General features: G+C 37.0%; 1 long non-coding RNA gene across 1 annotated transcript in view; it reads left to right on the top strand.

Moving 5' to 3' along the window:
- Positions 1 to 3,124: 3,124 nt before the first annotated feature.
- LOC136042477 (uncharacterized) overlaps positions 3,125 to 18,842 on the top strand; it is a 30,451-nt gene continuing 14,733 nt past the window's right edge. The window contains exon 1 of the long non-coding RNA XR_010621324.1: positions 3,125 to 3,165. This is a non-coding gene — a long non-coding RNA (uncharacterized LOC136042477). The remainder of the gene's footprint in view (positions 3,166 to 18,842) is intronic.

Raw genomic sequence — 18,842 nt, 5'->3', positions numbered from 1 at the left:
TGGATTAGCCTGTATAGTCTAACCGTTGGAATAAACTAAATATTACTGATAGCAGAGTGTGCGAAACGAATATGCGCTATTGAACCAGGGGGATAACCTATATGGTATTGAAGGCAGAACCTGTTGGTCTAACCAGTGGGATAAGCTATAGATTACTAACAGCAGAGATTGCAGGATTAGCCTGTATAGTCTAACCGTTGGAATAGACTAAATATTATTGATAGCAGAGAAGGCGAAACGAATATGCGCTATTGAACCAGTGGGATAACCTATATGGTATTGAAGGCAGAACCTGTTGGTCTAACCAGTGGGATAAGCTATAGATTACTAACAGCAGAGTTTGCTGGATTAGCCTGTATAGTCTAACCGTTGGAATAAACTAAATATTACTGATGGCAGAGTGTGCACAGTCCCCTCCCACGGGGACTGTGGGGGATTAAGTCGTCTCCAAAGACACAGCTATTAGGTGTTCGACTAAACTGAACAGAATAGCTATCTCAAAATTTTGATCCAGTTATTATGGGGAAAAAGTAAGCGTGGGAGGGGGCCTGGGTGCCCTCCATTTTTTTGGTCATTTAAAAAATGCACTAGAACTTTTGATTTCCGTTAGAATGAGTCCTCTCGCAACGTGATTTTCGTTAAGATTCTATGACTTTTAGGGGGTGTTTCCCCCTATTTTCTAAAATGAGGCAAATTTCCTCAGGCTCGTAACTTTTGATGGGCTAGACTAAACTTGATGAAACTTTTATATTTAAAATCAGCACTAAAATGTAATTCTTTTGTTGTAACTATTGGCATCAAAATTCCGTTTTTTAGAGTTTCGGTTTCTATTGAGCCGGGTTGCTCTTTACTACAATTCCTTACGACTAACTATTTGACAATATTCGATTTAAACCTTCCTGTACACATTAAAGAGATTGTGATTGTATCTATTTTTAAATAGTGTATCTATTTTGTATTAAAAGGGAATTTCTTAACTACGAAATTTGCCAAGAATTGTATTTGGAAAAAGGAGTCCATTGGATACTAAAAATGTACACACCTTTTATAATAAATATTCTTCAATCCACTAACAAGCCTCATCGTTGAATTAACCTTTACTGCTGGCTCTGTAAATAAGAAGAACCCTATAAGGATGATTTAGATTCCTCTATATTTGAAGATCAATCAAAAAGTGATGATAGTATCCCTTTGGCTTGCTCACTCATCGAAAGCTTTGGCCTAAAAATGAGCTTGGTTGAGTTTCGAGAATCCCCAAATCGACAAAAATCACCACGAAATCTCCACCATATGCTTGTCAATAAATAAATCAAATAATAACAATTGCGTTTATGTGTATGGGAACATCCATTTTTTTTTTCTTTTTTAGCCATATTATAAACGACATTTGGTTCAGGCCTTACTATTTTTCTAAAAGAACAATTAGACCTCATGCATTCAGTTTTGCAATAGAGCATTTGAGTCAAAAGGGTCAGTTAACGGGCATTAAGAAATTGATTCTTTTCGAATTCTCTCATAACCTCACCAAATATTGGAGAAAACAATTCAGAAGAACACAGGACCCTGGACTACTGTAGCCTTAACGCTATATTTCAAAAACTAATTAGCCTACTGAAAATTTACGTTTTGTCCGTGAAAATATGGAGAGATAAATGTTAAAAAGTAAATAGCATACCAAAAGAAACATTGGGAGGAGACAGGGGGCTCTGGAGTCCAAAGTCAGGAGGAGACTAGGTCCAAAACCAAATCTTGCTTGTCCTTCTCAAGCGTTATATCCCTCTCAACCTCGTATTGTAATCGAGTTGTTTTCACTATCCTGAATCCAATAGCTTTGAAAGGGTCACGTGGAACTCCTTTTCTTTGAATCTTAATTACTTTTCAATTGTTTTGGGAATTTCTTGCCTTCTTTTCCACTCGTAATCAAAGTTTGACCGACAATCCATGCGCCTAACCTTGTCTCTTGCTTTTGGTTTGTTCATATTATCTTGTCAGGTTTCAGTTGACTTTTCCCAAACTAACTACTGAACCATCCGACAGAAATAGATCAAATGCGAGCATAAACAGATTTTTAGGCCAGTTGCTAGGCTACCAGACCGTTCCCTTTAAACCTGATGTAATTTGAATGACTCTATTTAAATCCAAGATTATTTAAAAGAAGAATTAAACGATAAAAAACTTGTTTCTTTAATTTCATTTCTGATCGTTTTTTAAATACCTGAGGGAAATCTGACGCCTCCTTCATAGAAAATTCTCTTCCCCATGAAAAATTTCATGAGAACGGTCTAAACCTTTAGCCTTGGAGGAACAAATAAAAAAAACACATAAACACACATCCGTGACGTTTCTTCTGGCAAAAAAATCCAAAATTCCACAGTTTTGCAGATAGGAGCTTGAATCCTCTGCAGTAGTATTCTCTGATACGCTGAATCTGATGGGGTGATTTTTAAAGTGTGTTTTTCCCTTTTTTCGAAAATAAGGCAAATTTTTCCTGGCTCGTAACTTTTGATGAGTAGGACTAAACTTATATGTTTAAAATCAGCAAATGTATCTGTTGGTGTCAAATTCGTTTTTTAGAGTTTTTGTCACCATTGAGCCGGGTCGCTCCTTACTTAGAGTTCGCTACCATGAACTATTTGATAAGTATACATATTACATTCATGTGGAATTTACTGTGCTGTATTATGTCGGATTAACAGCACATCTTGACTACTAAGATCCTAGCGTCAAATCGCTACAGCTGGGTTCTTAATACGGATCCACGCATTACCAAGCTGAGATCAAACCCACTGCAGTACCACGAGACACGTTTGGAATCCACGGGAGATTCTATGAAAGAACGGAATAGAAAACAGGCAAAAAGTACATGATACAGATGTACATATGCCCTATCTAAAATGTTAAAAAAGGGTCGGATATCCGAGCACCTTTAGGGTATTTGGAATGGCATTAATGTGTACTAGAAGCCTGAGTAACTGAGGCTAGAGGAGGATAAGCACCAAATTGATTGGTACCATAAAATTATTTCAGTTGAACTGTATCAAAAACGTTGTGTCTCTGAAACACCAAAACTAGTAAGGCTGCTCTCTATATTTTTTTTCGAGGGGAGGCTAACCTCATTGGTAACGTCGATAGAAAAATTCGAAATCTCTGTGAAAACTTTTTTAAGTAAGTTAGCAATTGAGAAATCAATTTAATGAATGCCAAAAAGATACAATTTTGGTAGAATCCTCAAATGGTTCTAACTGCCTTAAGATCAGAAATCAAGCAGTACTGAACAAGATACTAGCGATAGGGGAGCTAGTTTTGGATAATAACCAATCATTAACATTCTCATGTGAGAAGGATTCCTCAGCTCAAGGCTCTCAGGGATTGCACTCAAACTCCCCCAACGGTTTCATGCCTGAGGGGCTGGTATTCTTTGACAAGGGTATTTTTACAAGTGAAACCTTATTAGATGAACTGATGGATCAAGGTTTCACAAGAGTACGTCCACTTTTTGGTCAACAGACATCTGACAAGATGAATGTTGATGGGTTTATCCTTACTCCTTCACTTGATCTTCCTGAATTTATTTGTATTCTGGGTATGGAAAAAAAGTCAAGACATATATTCCCCGTGTCATGATCTGCAATCACTGCCAAAGGCATGGCCACACTGCCAAAGTATGTTGCAGTAAACCTAGATGTTCAAGATGTGCCAACAACCATCTAACATCTTCTTGTATTATTAAGAGAGACAATATTACACTATTCAAGTGCCCCAATTGTCTTGGCAACCATCATGCTAAAGACAAAGCATGTCCTGTAACAAAAAATGTTGAAAAGGTTATTGTTAAGGCAGTACAAGAAAAAATCACTATTGGTGCTGCAAAAAAAAAGTATGCAGATATCCTTAAATCCAACATGCAACTAAATGACACAACTCCAGCTCTTTCTAATGAAGAATTCCCTCCCATTCCATCCCCTGAAAACCCCACTCCTAGCCCATTCATGTCAACTCAACAAACAGTCTTAGAACCCCTAATCAAGAAAATAATTGATGATATCTTGATAGTTAGAATTCCTGAAATGATCAGCTCATTCCTATCCTCAAAATTTAAACAAATTGAAGATTCTATCTCAGGCCGTTTGGAAAAAATGTTTCAAGACTTTAGTTCCTCACATGCACCATCTGATAGAACATTTAAAGATCTCACCTCAAATCATTCTATTTCTGAAGATGATTTGGAATCTCTTGACTCTGTCCCAATCTCTACTTCACCTGTAAAACCAACATCAGAAATCTCCAAAAAACCTTCTCCAGCAAAAAATCAATTCCTTAAAAGAAATGCAAATGCTCTCTCACCTATCTCAAAACAGAAAGCAACTAAAAACAAACGGAAACAATCCTTAATATCAAAGACAGCTAACAGTTTAGAATGAAAATAGTTCAATTTAACACTACAGGTCTACCCATTGATCGTTTGGTTGAGTTAAAAAGATTTTTGGACATTGAATCCCCAGAAATTGTCTGCATCCAAGAATCCCATTTGTCCCCTGGAAGAAATTTTAGCATTAAAAATTATACATCACATAGAAAAGATAGGGTCCTAAATTCCTCTTCTCAAAAAGGTGGAGGCCTATTGACTCTTGTGAGAAAGGACTTGATTAGCTCTGTTGTCAATATTGATGTCCAGTCATCAATGGAAATACTAGTTATAAAGGTTGAGATGGATGACCTTCCCCCCTTGTCAGTAGTCAATATCTATATAAATAAACCCTCTTCTTTCAATAACCCAACCTTCAAGAAATTATTAGATCTTTCCCCAAACCAACTAATACTTGGAGATTTCAATCTTCACCATCCCCTGTGGGACTCAACCCACCCTAGAGACCCTCAATCATTGTTGCTCTTGGATTCAATCTCTATCAGTCAGATTTCCCACACACTAATCACACCTAAGAATTTAGGAACTTATGTGCACTCCTCCAATGGTAAAAACTCAACCATTGATCTTTGTTTTGTTGGTAGCAGACTATCTGCTTATAGTAAGGTGTCCAGGTTCCATGACAATCTTGGTAGCCAGCATTACCCACTTATTACAGAACTGTCAAAAAGACCAGTTCTCTCTAAATTTAACATTGCTCCTAGATGGATTTTCAATGATGATAATTGGAAACCATGGGCACTTAAATTGGGGAGTATGGTACCTGCCCTAATTAATGATATAGATGTTTTAAATGAAAATATCACTAAAAGCATCATTGATGCTTCAAATTTATTTTTTAAACTCCAAACACGACTAGTAAAAAATAGGAAAAAAAATGTTCACTTTTGGAATAATAATTTAGAATCACTAAAACAAAATAAGTGTAATGCTAGAAAAATCTGGCTTTCAGATAAAAGCAACCTTTTCAAAAAAATTGAAATGAGAAAGGCCGAAGCTACTTTTAAGAAACATGTCCTAGCTGAAAGAAAAGCAGCTTGGGAAGATATTTGTGAAAATCAGTTTAATCAGTCAACTCCTTCTAAAACACTTTGGAAAAATTTCAGAAAATTTGCAGGTTATCAGCATAGTGATCAGTCTACTCCAAAGATTAAGTCCAATGGTGGTTCAATTATGTACAAGCCATATGAAGTGGCAGAGTCTTTGAATAGTTATTTTGCAGGTCAATCTTCAAATAGTAACACATATAATAACTCTATGTTTATGGAAGCTCAGTTTCCCCCAGGGTCTGTCACTAATCTTGACAAAGATTTTGATATGGATGTGCTAACTTCTACAATACAGTCTCTAAATGACTCAGCAATGGGTGAAGATTTGGTCCACAATAAGATGCTTAGAGCTCTTCCACCAACTTTCTTGGTCCCTCTTCTTTACTTGTTTAACAGATGTTGGGAAAGTGGCACTGTCCCATCTGCTTGGAAGTCTTCTATTCTAGTCCCAATATATAAAGGTAAAGGGGATCGTTCAGACCCAGCTTCATACCGCCCAATTGCCTTAACCTCATGCATTGCTAAACTCTATGAGAAAATGATTAAGCTGAGATTTGAACCCCTTATTGATAATTCTCTTATTGCTGAACAAGCAGGTTTTCGGAAAGGTAGATCAACCCTTGATAACCTAATTCAACTTGATCATGACATTAAGAAAGCTTTTACAAGAAAGAGAGTTGTTTCTGCAGTCTTCTTTGATATTAAGAAAGCTTATGATACACTGGACCCCTTTGCAATCCTAAGACAGGCTCATAAATTTAATGTTGGAAATAATTTCTGGAAGTGGTGCAGGTCAATGCTTTTTAATAGGACTATTAAAACCAGAGTTGGATCCATATGCTCCTCTGCTAGTACAGTCTCATTAGGTGTTCCTCAAGGAGGAGTTTTGAGTCCTCTTCTTTTTAACATACTGATTAATGATATTATTTTGGCTGATATGCCCTCAATAAAGTTTGTCTTATATGCAGATGACTTAGCTCTTTGGACTGAAGGCTCCTCTCCTGAAGCTTGTCAACCCAAGCTCCAGGGAGCAATTGATAAACTGTCAATATGGCTTAATACAAAAAATCTGGTTTTTTCTATCCCAAAGACCACTGGCATGGTTTTCTCTAGGAAAATTGACCTTAGGCAAGATCTCTCAATTAATCTGACTCTATATAAACAACAAATTCATTTTGCCAGGAATGTGAAATTCCTTGGTATGTGGCTGGATAGTAAGTTAAATTGGAATGTTCATATCTCTCATCTTTGTGATGCACTTGAAAAACGACTGAATTTTATGCGTGCTGTTGCTGGGCAAAAGTGGGGAGCTAGCCGAGATAGTCTTCGAAAACTATTCACATCTATAATATATGGAAAGATTGAATATTGTCTCCCTGTCTATTACTCAGCTTCAAAAAAGTTAATTTCTAAAATTGAATCAATAGTTCACCATGGCCTGAGATTAATCACAGGTGCACTAAAAAGTACTCCTATTGCAGCTCTTTTCAATGAGGTTAATATACCTTCTTTAGAAGAAAGATTCTTGAAACTTTCTTCTAATTACTTTATGAAAGTAAATACTAACCAAAACCTCCATGTTCTCAAGGAGTGTCTCATAAATCATACATTTCTCTATGAAAATTGGAAGACATATAGTAGTCCAGCCATTATCAAGTTGGTCTCCTTGCTCAATGGCATAGGTGTTCCTGAAAACCTAATCTTTTCTTGTCAGACCCAGATATCTCCCAACACCCCTAATAGCATTGATAATGTTATAGATATAAAAATCCCTGGCATGGATTGTCCTAAGAATAAAATGAATAGTCTAATCCTTCATCAACTTACACTAGCTAAAATGGTTGAATTTTATAATTGGAAAAAGATATTTACTGATGGATCTGTCTCAAATGATGGGAAGGCATCCATAGGCATTTTTTCTGAGTGGAATGGCTCATCAGTTGGGATTAGAGTTTCAGATGGAATCTCCATTTTCCATGCAGAATGTCTTGCTCTCCAAAAAGCTTTGGATACAGTGCTGGAAGTAGGATCAGGCTCATTTGTTATCTTTTCTGACTCTAAAAGTGTTCTTTCTGATCTAAAAAAGAGGCAAGGAAAAGTTATTCCAATTATTGTTCATCTACAGGGAAAAATTCAGAAAATAATGTCTTCTGATGGTCTTCAACTGAAAATGGTCTGGGTTCCTTCTCACATAAGGATTAAGGGAAATGAAATTGCTGACAGTATTGCAAAACAGGCTATCCACCACCCAATTACTTGGAAGGTTGCTCTCACTGTAAACGAAACTTCAAAGTTAATAACCTCTGCTGCAAGTTCTATTAGAATTAATAATAGATGTATTGCAACAACAAATATTTATGTTTTGTCTTTTGAGGGGCATTATATCCCACATCACCTTATCCACCCAAATAGGAAAATTGCAAACTCTATTTTCCGTCTGAGAACTGGTCATGCAATGACCAGATCTCGTCAAGCACTATATCATCTTACAGATAGCAAGTCATGCCCTTTTTTTAGGTGTGTAAATATTGATGAAACTATAGATCACATTCTCTCAGAATGCCCTCGTTTCACAACTGAGAGAAATATTCTGATCAGAAAAATTGAATCATTGGGCCTGAAGACGTCCACTCCTCTCGTTTTAGGTTTCACTCGTGTTAGTAAAGATAAGGAGTTAAAAATATTGGAGGCATTGGGAGTTTTTGTGTCTTCAACAAAGATTTTCAACTGGTTGTAATTTCATTTTTTTTTTTTTTTTTTTTTTTTTTCCTTTTTTTTTTTTTTTTTTTTTTTTTTCAGTCACAAGAGTGTGGTGAGAAGAGAAGATGATTTGATTTATTTGATTTGTATGTTCTTTTCGTTTCTGTGATTTTAAGTTTAATTATTGTTTGGTGACGCAGAGGGCGAAAGCCGAGCGTATTTTCTCTACAACAACAACAAGTAAGTTAGCATGGATTGTCATAAGAATAAAATGAATAGTCTAATCCTTCATCAACTTACACTAGCTAAAATGGTTGAATTATATAATTGGAAAGAGATATTTACTGATGGATCTGTCTCAAATGATGGGAAGGCATCCATAGGCATTTTTTCTGAGTGGAATGGCTCATCAATTGGGATTAGAGTTTCAGATGGAATCTCCATTTTCCATGCAGAATGTCTTGCTCTCCAAAAAGCTTTGGATACAGTGCTTACAGTGCTGGGAGTAGGATCAGGTGCATTTGTTATCTTTTCTGACTCTAAAAGTGTTCTTTCTGATCTAAAAAAGAGGCAAGGAAAAGTTATTCCAATTATTGTTCATCTACAGGGAAAGATTCAGAAAGTAATGTCTTCTGATTGTCTTCAACTGAAATTGTCTGGGTTCCTTCTCACATAAGGATTAAGGGAAATGAAATTGCTGACAGTATTGCAAAACAGGTTATCCACCACCCAATTACTTGGAAGGTTCCTCTCACTGTAAATGAAACTTCAAAGTTAATAACCTCTGCTGCAAGTTCTCTTAGAATTAATAATACATTTATTGCAACAACAAATATTTATGTTTTTTCTTTTGAGGGGCATTATATCCCACATCACCTTATCCACCCAAATAGGAAAATTGCAAACTCTATTTTCCATCTGAGAACTGGTCATGCAATGACCAGATCTCATCAAGCACTATATCATCTTACAGATAGCAAGTCATGCCCTTTTTATAGGTGTGTAAATATTGATGAAACAATAGATCACATTCTCTCAGAATGCCCTTGTTTCACAACTGAGAGAAATATTCTGATCAGAAAAATTGAATCATTGGGCCTGAAGACGTCCACTCCTCTTGTTTTAGGTTTCACTCGTGTTACTAAAGATAAGGAGTTAAAAATATTGGAGGCATTAGGAGTTATTGTGTCTTCAACAAAGATTTTCAACTGGTTGTAATTTCACTTCTTTCTTTTTTTTTTCCAGTCACAAGAGTGTGGTGAGAAGAGAAGATGATTTGATTTATTTGATTTGTATGTTCTTTTTGCTACTATGATTTAAGTTTAATTATTGTTTGGTGACGCAGAGGGTGAAAGCCAAGAGTATTTTCTCTGCAACAACACTACAAAAAACAAATGTATAGTTCTTCTTTAAATCCTATTTAATGATTTCTCTCCATGAAAAAGCCTGGAATTAGGGCTATTGAGAAATAAAAATGTTGAGAAAACAGTTCTTAGTAGGCTAGGCTTACTTAGTAACAGTGTATGTAGACTAATTGTAGCCAACACATTTTGACTTCAACTCCACTATAGCCTATATGTACACTAGAGTAATCTAGGTAGAAATTTACATTTTACATTTACATTTTCTGTCCTAGAAGAGTCCCTCTAGTCAATTATTGAAACAATAAAACAGGAATCATGCATAAGAAACAGCAATTAGACCCAGCAACTGCCAACACAGAGTAGGCTAGCAGGCCTAATGACAATGTAAAGTGTCCAAACTGCCAATAAAGTCTGTTTTTAAAAATAAATAGAAGTTCAAATTATAAGAAAAACTAACAATGAAATAAGTCCAATAGACCAGATAAAAATTGCTAAACTTCTTTAAGAAAGCAGCACCCAAAAATCTGACAATTAAGCAAAAATTATACCCAACATCAATAAATACAATTCAAACAGGACATTGCCAGTGCTTAAAAAAGGACAAGAATTTGTCCTTTGAATGACACTGCTTTTTTTCCTGTTTGTCTCTTTTTTAAGGCATTGGTAATGTTCAGTTCATAGTGCTTTTAAATAAAGCATTAAGGAGGCTACTAGAAGGCAATTTTTACAATATAATGTAGGTATCCTAAATTATACAACTCACCTTAATATATTATGTTGTAGGCCTATATTAAACAGTAAACTACATTATATTAGGCCTACTTATTATAACTATGTGTGTACAAGGTGTATAGGTTTTTACAACACTGAAAAAGCATACAATTTGGTTTAGAATATGTTCCCTTTTTCTCCATTAGTGTTGTTCTTCAGAGCCACCCCAATTGAAAAATTTCTTTCTGTTTTTTGGCTCTCCTAAAAAGTTACAAAAATGGGGTAGACCCTATGTCATACTTTTAAATTATCACAGCCTAGCTTCCATCAAATTTCAAGACACATTGTGCTGCACAGCATATTTAAGTAGGCTAGTAGACTTGAATCCATTTCTATTTATGTCTGTGTGGCCAAGTGACTACATTTTAGAATTTTTTTTTTTAAGTTCCCAACAATAAAAAGCAGCTTTAATGTATAGAAAAATCAGGGTTTGCAACAGAATGCTATTCTTTCCGGGTAAACTCTTTGGAATTGTAAGCTGTCAGTATTATTAATGAGGGTAAACCATTGCTGATAGGTTGCATATACAGAAGCGCTAGGTGTCCTTGCATCTTACCAAGCTCTAATCCAGTTGGCTGAACAAGCATCCCATCATAATAATCAAGACTTAATTCTTCTTGGAGATCTGAATCTACTGGATGTCAAATAGGTTGAGGGCTTGGGTTATCAACAATGCTCTATTATCAGTAAACCATTTGTTGAATATTTGGTTAGTAATAGCCTATATAATGTAATTACCTTAAATCACAGCTTAGACTGAAATAAGGACTTTTGATCCTGTTGAATCACTCCTTGTGATGACAGTTGCATACATGGTTGATTAGATTCTGGTGCATCCCAGTCAAATCTCCACAGTTTGTCACTCCACTCAGCATCCTGACGGCATTTGAATACATCTGTTGATTCAGCAGAAACAATGTTCTCCTTGAGGTTGTTCCAGAGGTTCACAATCTGTTTGGGAAGAAGCTGCATCTTTCTCCAGTCCTTGCATGAAGTTTGGAGATTTGTTTTGGGTGTCCTCATGTTACATGGGAGGGGTCAATCTCCAGGAGCTCCTTTTCTTGATTGGTAAAGAGGAGTTTATGTGCCTGGATCATTTCCCCACATTTCCACCTGTAGATTAAAGAGTGGAGGTTGAGTTCCCTCAGCCATTCACTGTAGGGCTTGTTTTCCATACCTGCAATCAGCTTAGTGGCCCTTTGTTGGATTTCTCAAGCACTACCTTGTCCTTTTTGAATCAAGGGGTGCCCAGGATGGTCCCCACCTCCAAACATGGTCTTACCAGTCCTTTGTAGATCTTGGTGATTACATGTCTACTTCAGCTGGTAATACTGTTTTTAATGATGCCTAGCATTGGCTGAGATCTTCTGTAAGTGGGAGCTGAATTTCAACTTGGAGTCTACATTAACTCCAAGGTCTCTCTGCTGCTGAACATGCTCCAGTATGTGGTGACTCCCAGGGTTTTGGGTTATTAGGTATTGTTGCTTGGGGTTGTTGTGTCCAAAGTGTATGACTTTGTATTTTTCAGCATTGAATTCCAGCAACCATCTTTTGACCCAGGAACACATGTGGTTGAGATCAGTTTGGAGGGATTGGCAGGCAGAAGGGGTATTGGCAGGACCTATGAGTTTTGAATCATCCACATAGAAATTGGTTTTGTTACTGGTGATAAGGGCTAGCTCATTTATGTATATATTGAGCAGGGTAGGGCCCAGGTCACTGCCCTGGGGGATCCTGCTGGTGAATTTGACTTTATCAGAGAGTGAGCGACTGTTTTTTCCTTTAGTCGCTTTCACTTGCTGTGTTCTGTCCCTCAGAAAATCCTCAGTTCAACTGATCACTTTTGGATTAAGAGAAAGGGTGCATAGCCTGTGAATGAGGTAGTGGTGACAAACGTTGAGGAAACCTTTGGCTAGATCCACCAGGATTATATCCACTGGTACTCCTTTTTCTAGTAGGTCAGTTACAAGACTGTAAGACTCAAGAAGGTTTGTATCCACTCATCTCTTAGAACAAAAACCATGCTGGCTGCTCCTTATGAGCGAGTTAGCCTCAAAATGTTTAATGATGTGTTTGTTGACAATTCTCTCCATGACCTTGCATGCCACACAGGTAAGGCTGATAGGTCTATAGTTTGCTGCTGAGGTTTTGCTACCCTTCTTATGAATTGGGATGACTATTGCCTTCTTCCAATCACTTGGAAGCTTTCCATGTGGTAGCAACAAGTTAAATAATTTCACCAGGGGCACTGGAATAGCAGGGCTTAGTTCTTTCAGCAGTCATGGACTCAGACCATCATGCCCAGTTGATTTGTTGGCATCAAGCTCCTTAAGCTGTTTGGTTACTTATTTGAGTGTGGTTGGTGAGTTTAACATTGGGAAGGGAGTTTGAGCTTGTTCTGATAGTGGGAGGGTTGATTGGAGGTCATCCTTAGAAAACACTGAGGCAAACTGCTGATTCAGAAGGTTAGCTTTTTTGGGGGTGCAGGAAGAGACTGAGCTGTTATTCTCCAGGTCTGGTACCAAGTACCAGACCTGGTTGGTAATAGACCATCCAACCCAGTATGAGAATAACCAGACACTATCCCTGCTAGATTTGACAATCACTAAAAACCAAGAATTGTTAATGAGCACTGAGTACCTCCCTCTCATTGGTGACAGTGACCATATCTGCATCTGCCATAACTTGCTGCTTAGTCAACAAACAAAAAATTGTAATAAACAAACTTACACTAACTACTGCAAAATCAGTGAGATATTACAGGTAGTAGACTGGGCCAAATGTCTGTCAAGGGAGACATTGAGCTACTTTAAGAAGTATGTTCTAAGCTGAGAGAACTTGCACTTCAAGTTCATTCCTGAAGACACCAAAAACACTACCATACCTGAAGCAGCCTATTAAAATGGTTGTGAACAGTAAGAAGAAGGATTTTTTTCTAAGTATAAGAAATGCACACACCACTGGGATCATTTTACAAGAGCAAGGACTAAACTAAGACAACTGACTAGTCACTTCATTGCTGACTATGAAGATAACTTGGTATTGAACATCAAAGACAACCCAAAGAGGTTCTGAAGATACATATCTGCTAAAGATAAGAGTAGACAAACTATTTCATTCCTGCTCAATCCTGAAAGAAAAAAGCTGGAAGATAAGGAGGACATTGCATATTGGACCCCCCCCCCCCCTGATCAGCCACAGTACCCTGCTCCCAGGGTGGTCAAGCTCCCAGTCCAAAAAATTGTGACACCATGGACAAGATTTAAAAAAGACTGAATAAATTAGACCCTGACAAAGCTCAAGGCCTAAACAGTATACATCCTAGGCTCCTTAAAGAACATGCAGATATAGTAGCCAAGCCACTCTGTTCACTGTTCAAGCTTTCCTTTCAGACTAGTAGCCTACCTGCAGATTGATGGACAGCCATAATTACTCCAATATTAAAGAAAGGATCTAGAACCCACTCTGAGAACTATAGACCCACTAGCCTGACCTTGATTGTGGCCAAACTTATCAAAGGGATAGTCTGTGACACAATTATAGTGCATATGACCAAGAATGGCATTTTTTCGGGTGGACAGCATGGCTTCAGGAAAGGGATATCTATCAAAACAAATCTAATACTACCTTATGAATCTTTAACTGATCTGCTTGAGCAGGGTTTTCCAGTCAATGTGTTCCTACTAGATCAAGCTAAGGCCTTTGATAAAATGTCTCACCACTACCTTATGATCAAGGTGTCAGTACATCAGATAGACAATGATGTTGCCTAGTGAATCCATAGCCTTCTATCTGATAAAGTCCAGATTGTTCATGTATATGATGAAAGAGGTAACCTCATCTACTCAATACCAGTTCATATTAAGAGTTGCATCCCCCAAGGGACCAAACTAGGCCCAACACTGTTTAACTTTTATTTAAATGACACTCCTGGGGTGGTCAAGAATGGCTTGGAACTTTATGCAGATGATTCCAAACTCTTTGGGCCAGAAGCCTCAACAGAATACTGCTCTTCTTTATAAGAAGATGTCAACAAGCTCTGTCTGTGGGCAATAACCTGGATGCTCAAGTTCAATCCATGCAAAGTCCAGCATCTTGGTCCAAACAACCCCTGCTATAGTTTTCACATGGTTGACTCTTACAGGTGCTGGTATGCCCATTCAGAATGTTAAGGAAGAGTGTGATCTTGGGGTAATCATTGACAATAAGTTTAAATTTCATAGTCACTGTCAGAACCAAGCAGCTAAGGCAAACAAAGTTCTTGGTTTGATCAAGCATTCAGTGACAAGTTTCTAACTGAAAGTTATCCAGAAGCTTTATGCAGCCCTTGCTTGCCCCCATCTTGAGTTTGGCATGTTTGTTGCCACTAAGCACTTTAAGCGTGACATGATGATACTTGGGAAGGTCCAGGATGGAGCAACAAAGCTCCCTTTTGCCAAACAACAAATCCCCTGGAAGCAACACTAGGAAAGCTTCAATTGCCTACCCTAGTGCACTGTAGAAAGAGATGAGATGTCTTCCTTGCATTTAAGGTGATGACCTGTTACACCATTAAGCCCATTTTGAATCACAGTGAATACATGGGAGCACAAAGAAACCCTGTAAAACTGCATAAAAAAATTTAGCAGAAAGCATGAGGATTTCAACTTCTTCTACAATTATGTCTTTCCACTGTGGAATTAACCCAGCAAATCTACTGTATCAATCAGTTGAAAGCTTCAAGATTGGTGTTGAGTGAAATTAGAGCAGCAAGTTATGGAAGATGCAGTGGGACAAACCAGTATCATCTGGCAGGGTCTGTTAGATGACACCCACCCCTTTTAGCGCTCAAACGTGCGCAGTCAGCAATACATCTAGTGACACCCAATAATAAAACCAAATTGTCCTGTATATATGTAAATAGTGATGATCCACTCATAAACTATGACATGAGCTCTGAGTCATAGTTACAGGTGTGGTATCTACAGGTTTTTCCACCTTAGTTGCTAGAAGGTGTGATTTAAGGTAATTTAATGTAGCAGAACCAGGCAAATAGAACTGTCTCTCCAGATGTTAATTCTTTTGAGTTCTGCTAGCTTAGTTCAAATATTTTCTTTAAAATATTAAACAAGATTCATTTATAGAGTGGTTGTTTGCCCTAACTTTAAGTAAATAAATTCTAAGAAATAGTAATTTTTACAGACCTTGACATGCTGTATACTGCTGCTTTCAAGCATAAAAAAGAACTTATAGAATGAAAGAGAAATTATAAAAAGTAGTTTTAAAGAAATTTTTTGTCTACACCAAGTGCTTCAGCTGGCTTAGAACTGGACAGCAAGAAGTCTCTGGGAGCTTCAGTTGAATGGAGGCTTTGTGCAATTGTGGGCCCATCTTGGTCACAATATACTTTTACACACTTGGTGATGCTCTTCTATCAGCAAGAGTTCAATCCTTCCTCAAGCAATCTCAAGCCTATTACTTCGAAGTCATTATATATTCACGCTTACACACAATATACTGCTATGGAGAGGCAGCCCATAATAGATAACTTTGCTAGGAAGATGTTTTTGAGCCCATAAAAACCATATCAAAACAAACAAAACCTAGAAGAATTATCCTTCAATCAGAATCTTTTGCAAATACTGTTATGTTTACTAGGTTTTCATATTCCCAAGGGATGACACACTTCACAGTCACCCTGCAATGCCATTTACAGTCATGGTTCTAGTTAGAAAACTTGTCAAAGGGCCACACTGATGGCACTATGGTGCCATGCAAGCAGAATTCTCCTTTAAGGAATAGGGACAGAATACAGAACAGAAAATATATAAAATATCACAACACTGAAACATCTCCAACCTATTACATCCAGCTTAGATAAAATAAAATATTTATTTCAAAAAAATCTATCACAGACCCACAAAGGGCCAAATTTGGACTATGGAGTCTACAAATCAGATGGTTGTACTAAAACTCGCAAAAATGCAAAAAACAACAACGAAAAGAAAAATTATTGAATAATCGTTTATGAGTCAGTAATTAAACTATAATAATTCATTTAAAAAGATAAAAACTAATAAGCTAATAGGTGCAACAACCTAGGCAGTATCATCAGACAATAAACAAAAGAGAGAAACTAGTGGGATATTTTATTCATTTTTTCTGTGATGAAGGGGACAAAAGTTTTTTTCATATCTGGAAGTAAAGCAGAAAATCGGGGGCAAATAGGGATGGGTTCAGAAACAGCTTGAGACGGCTGTAATCTGGATGGGGGAGTGACGTTTGGGGAAAATACTTGCCATCTGAGGGTTTGTTATTGCATTTCTTTTGCAAAAGAGAGGCACAAGAAAACCCCTTGCACTCAAGGGTTAAGCTGGGAGCAGAGAGTATGGCACTTTGCCTTCTTTGAAAATTATTTGCAAGATTCTTTTTTGGATTGATTTAGTTTCTTTTCAATTCTATGCAAGAGATACCAGGGTGCCAAACTGGATTAGCATATTCGAGATGCAGGCAGACATGAGATGTGTAAATCCTTAAAGAGTGGGAAGGGGGATGCTAAATTTATTTACAAGCTTAAGGAGGGCGATAGATACATTAGCTCTATGGATAACGTCTTTAATGTGGATATCCCACTTTAAATTTGAAGAAATTGTGATGCAAAGTAGTTTAAATGAGAACCCAGAAATTTCAGGAGGGATAGGATTAAGAAAACAGGGTAAGGATTTGTGGAAACAAATTGGCATTATCATGCATTTAGAGGGGTTTACTGGCATGTCTAATTCCAGGCCTCATCTCCAATTTCATTGAGGATACTCATAGGGTTGCTTGTCAAATTTCTGAAGCAAGTTTCAAAGAAATTTCAAGAAAATTTTTAAAGGGACTTAATGGTTTCCATTTTCCTGCATTTTCAATGGAATAATGCTTCTCGTGTGTCATATACTGATGATACTTTTAATATCAGCTGAACTATAGAACAACTTTCTGAAATTTTTGAATCTGCAAGATGATTACCTATATTTTGGTCTTGAATTTGACACAGGGAAATACAGACTCCTAGTTTTCAACTGGTGTAAAAGCAGCCCTGTTCCATCAATAGCTCTTGGTTCCTCTATAGTTCAGCCAGTAGAAAATATCACATATCCTGGCCTTCCAATCAGTCCAACTCTCTCTCTCTCTTTCTCTCTCTCTCTCTCTTGCACTTGACAATTTCTGATGACTCAAGCTTTTTGTATTATTGCCCATGCTTATTCATCCATAGTTTCTGTGAAATTGTGCTTCAATTGACATATCCTTGCACCTCTTTTTAATTCATTTACCCTTCCCCACATTCTGTATGTTGTCAGTTTTGGGAAATATTTTACCAAATGTGATAACAGAATAGTTTACTCCTTTTTCTTCAGGCTAGCTAAATATGTGCTTCAATTTCCTCAATGGTTACAAAATTTTAGGATTGTTCAGAGGCTTGGAGTAGCTGGCCCCAAAGAAACTGTTTTTCAATGAATAAAAACATAATACAAAGACTGCTAATCATCCTTGGTACCAGCTACTGCTGCATTGCATGCAGTTAAGGGTTGTATATTTTTATGTCATATGTTTATGATTTAGTTATTATTATTTTCTTTATGTTTTTATTCTTTTGGTTTCTTCTTCTAATGTGTTGTGTCTACCTGAGAGTTGTAAGTTTGCCTTTAATATATTTATTATTTTGTTACCATGTTACCATTCCAGCTCCTGAAAAGGTTACTAGATCTCGTAATTTCTGTTCTATAAAGCCTTCTTCCAATATTCTGTTACTATTGACTCAGCTTCAACATTGCTTGTTTTTGTAATTTTGAGTCATAGGTGCTCAGGGTTGGTCAATCATGCAGGACTACTTCCAGTTAATTAATTAGTTTTTAGACATAGAACATAGTTTGCATAATTTTTTCATTTGCGTTAAGAAGGGAGAGAATGCTTAATTTTTTTTTTTTTTTTTTTGATTCCATGTCTTACGAAAAATTTAAAATACCCTTGGAAAATAACCATTAAAATCGTCAGTTCAAAATATTTATCAAGACTAGGTTTTTGAGCCCTTGTCCTGGTTCATGGGCCACCTTTTTGATTGAAATGGTTGCTGATAAATTGTGATGTAGTTGTGTGTTTGTTCGGCTCTAATGAACCTCGTGGGTCCTAAAGGGGATTAATTAGCCCATGCAAGAGCATTTGGCTTTTGAATGATAAGATTGTTGTACCACTACATGTCAAGTTTTCTCTATATTTCGGTACAGTGATTTATTTTATTTTTATTTTTTATTTTTTTGAGAAAGATTGATTTCTTATATCAGTCTCAGGATTTTAAGATTGTGCCTCTAAACTTTCACTAGTCTTGCTTAGAGTCTTATTAGGATAGAGCATTGGCGCAAGAGGCTTAAACTTACAACTAAATATGGACTTCTCTTTCCCAGTTCTAAAAATATCCAGGTGAAGTTGCAGTTGTGAATTGTATTTGGCTTACAGTGTTTTTTTCTTAGAAAGATTGATTTCTTGTATCTGTCTCAGGATTGTAAGATGTTG

This window comes from Artemia franciscana, unplaced genomic scaffold (genome assembly GCF_032884065.1).
Source record: "Artemia franciscana unplaced genomic scaffold, ASM3288406v1 Scaffold_1343, whole genome shotgun sequence".
NCBI lineage: Eukaryota > Metazoa > Arthropoda > Branchiopoda > Anostraca > Artemiidae > Artemia > Artemia franciscana.
This window is presented reverse-complemented; position numbering and strand designations above follow the sequence as displayed.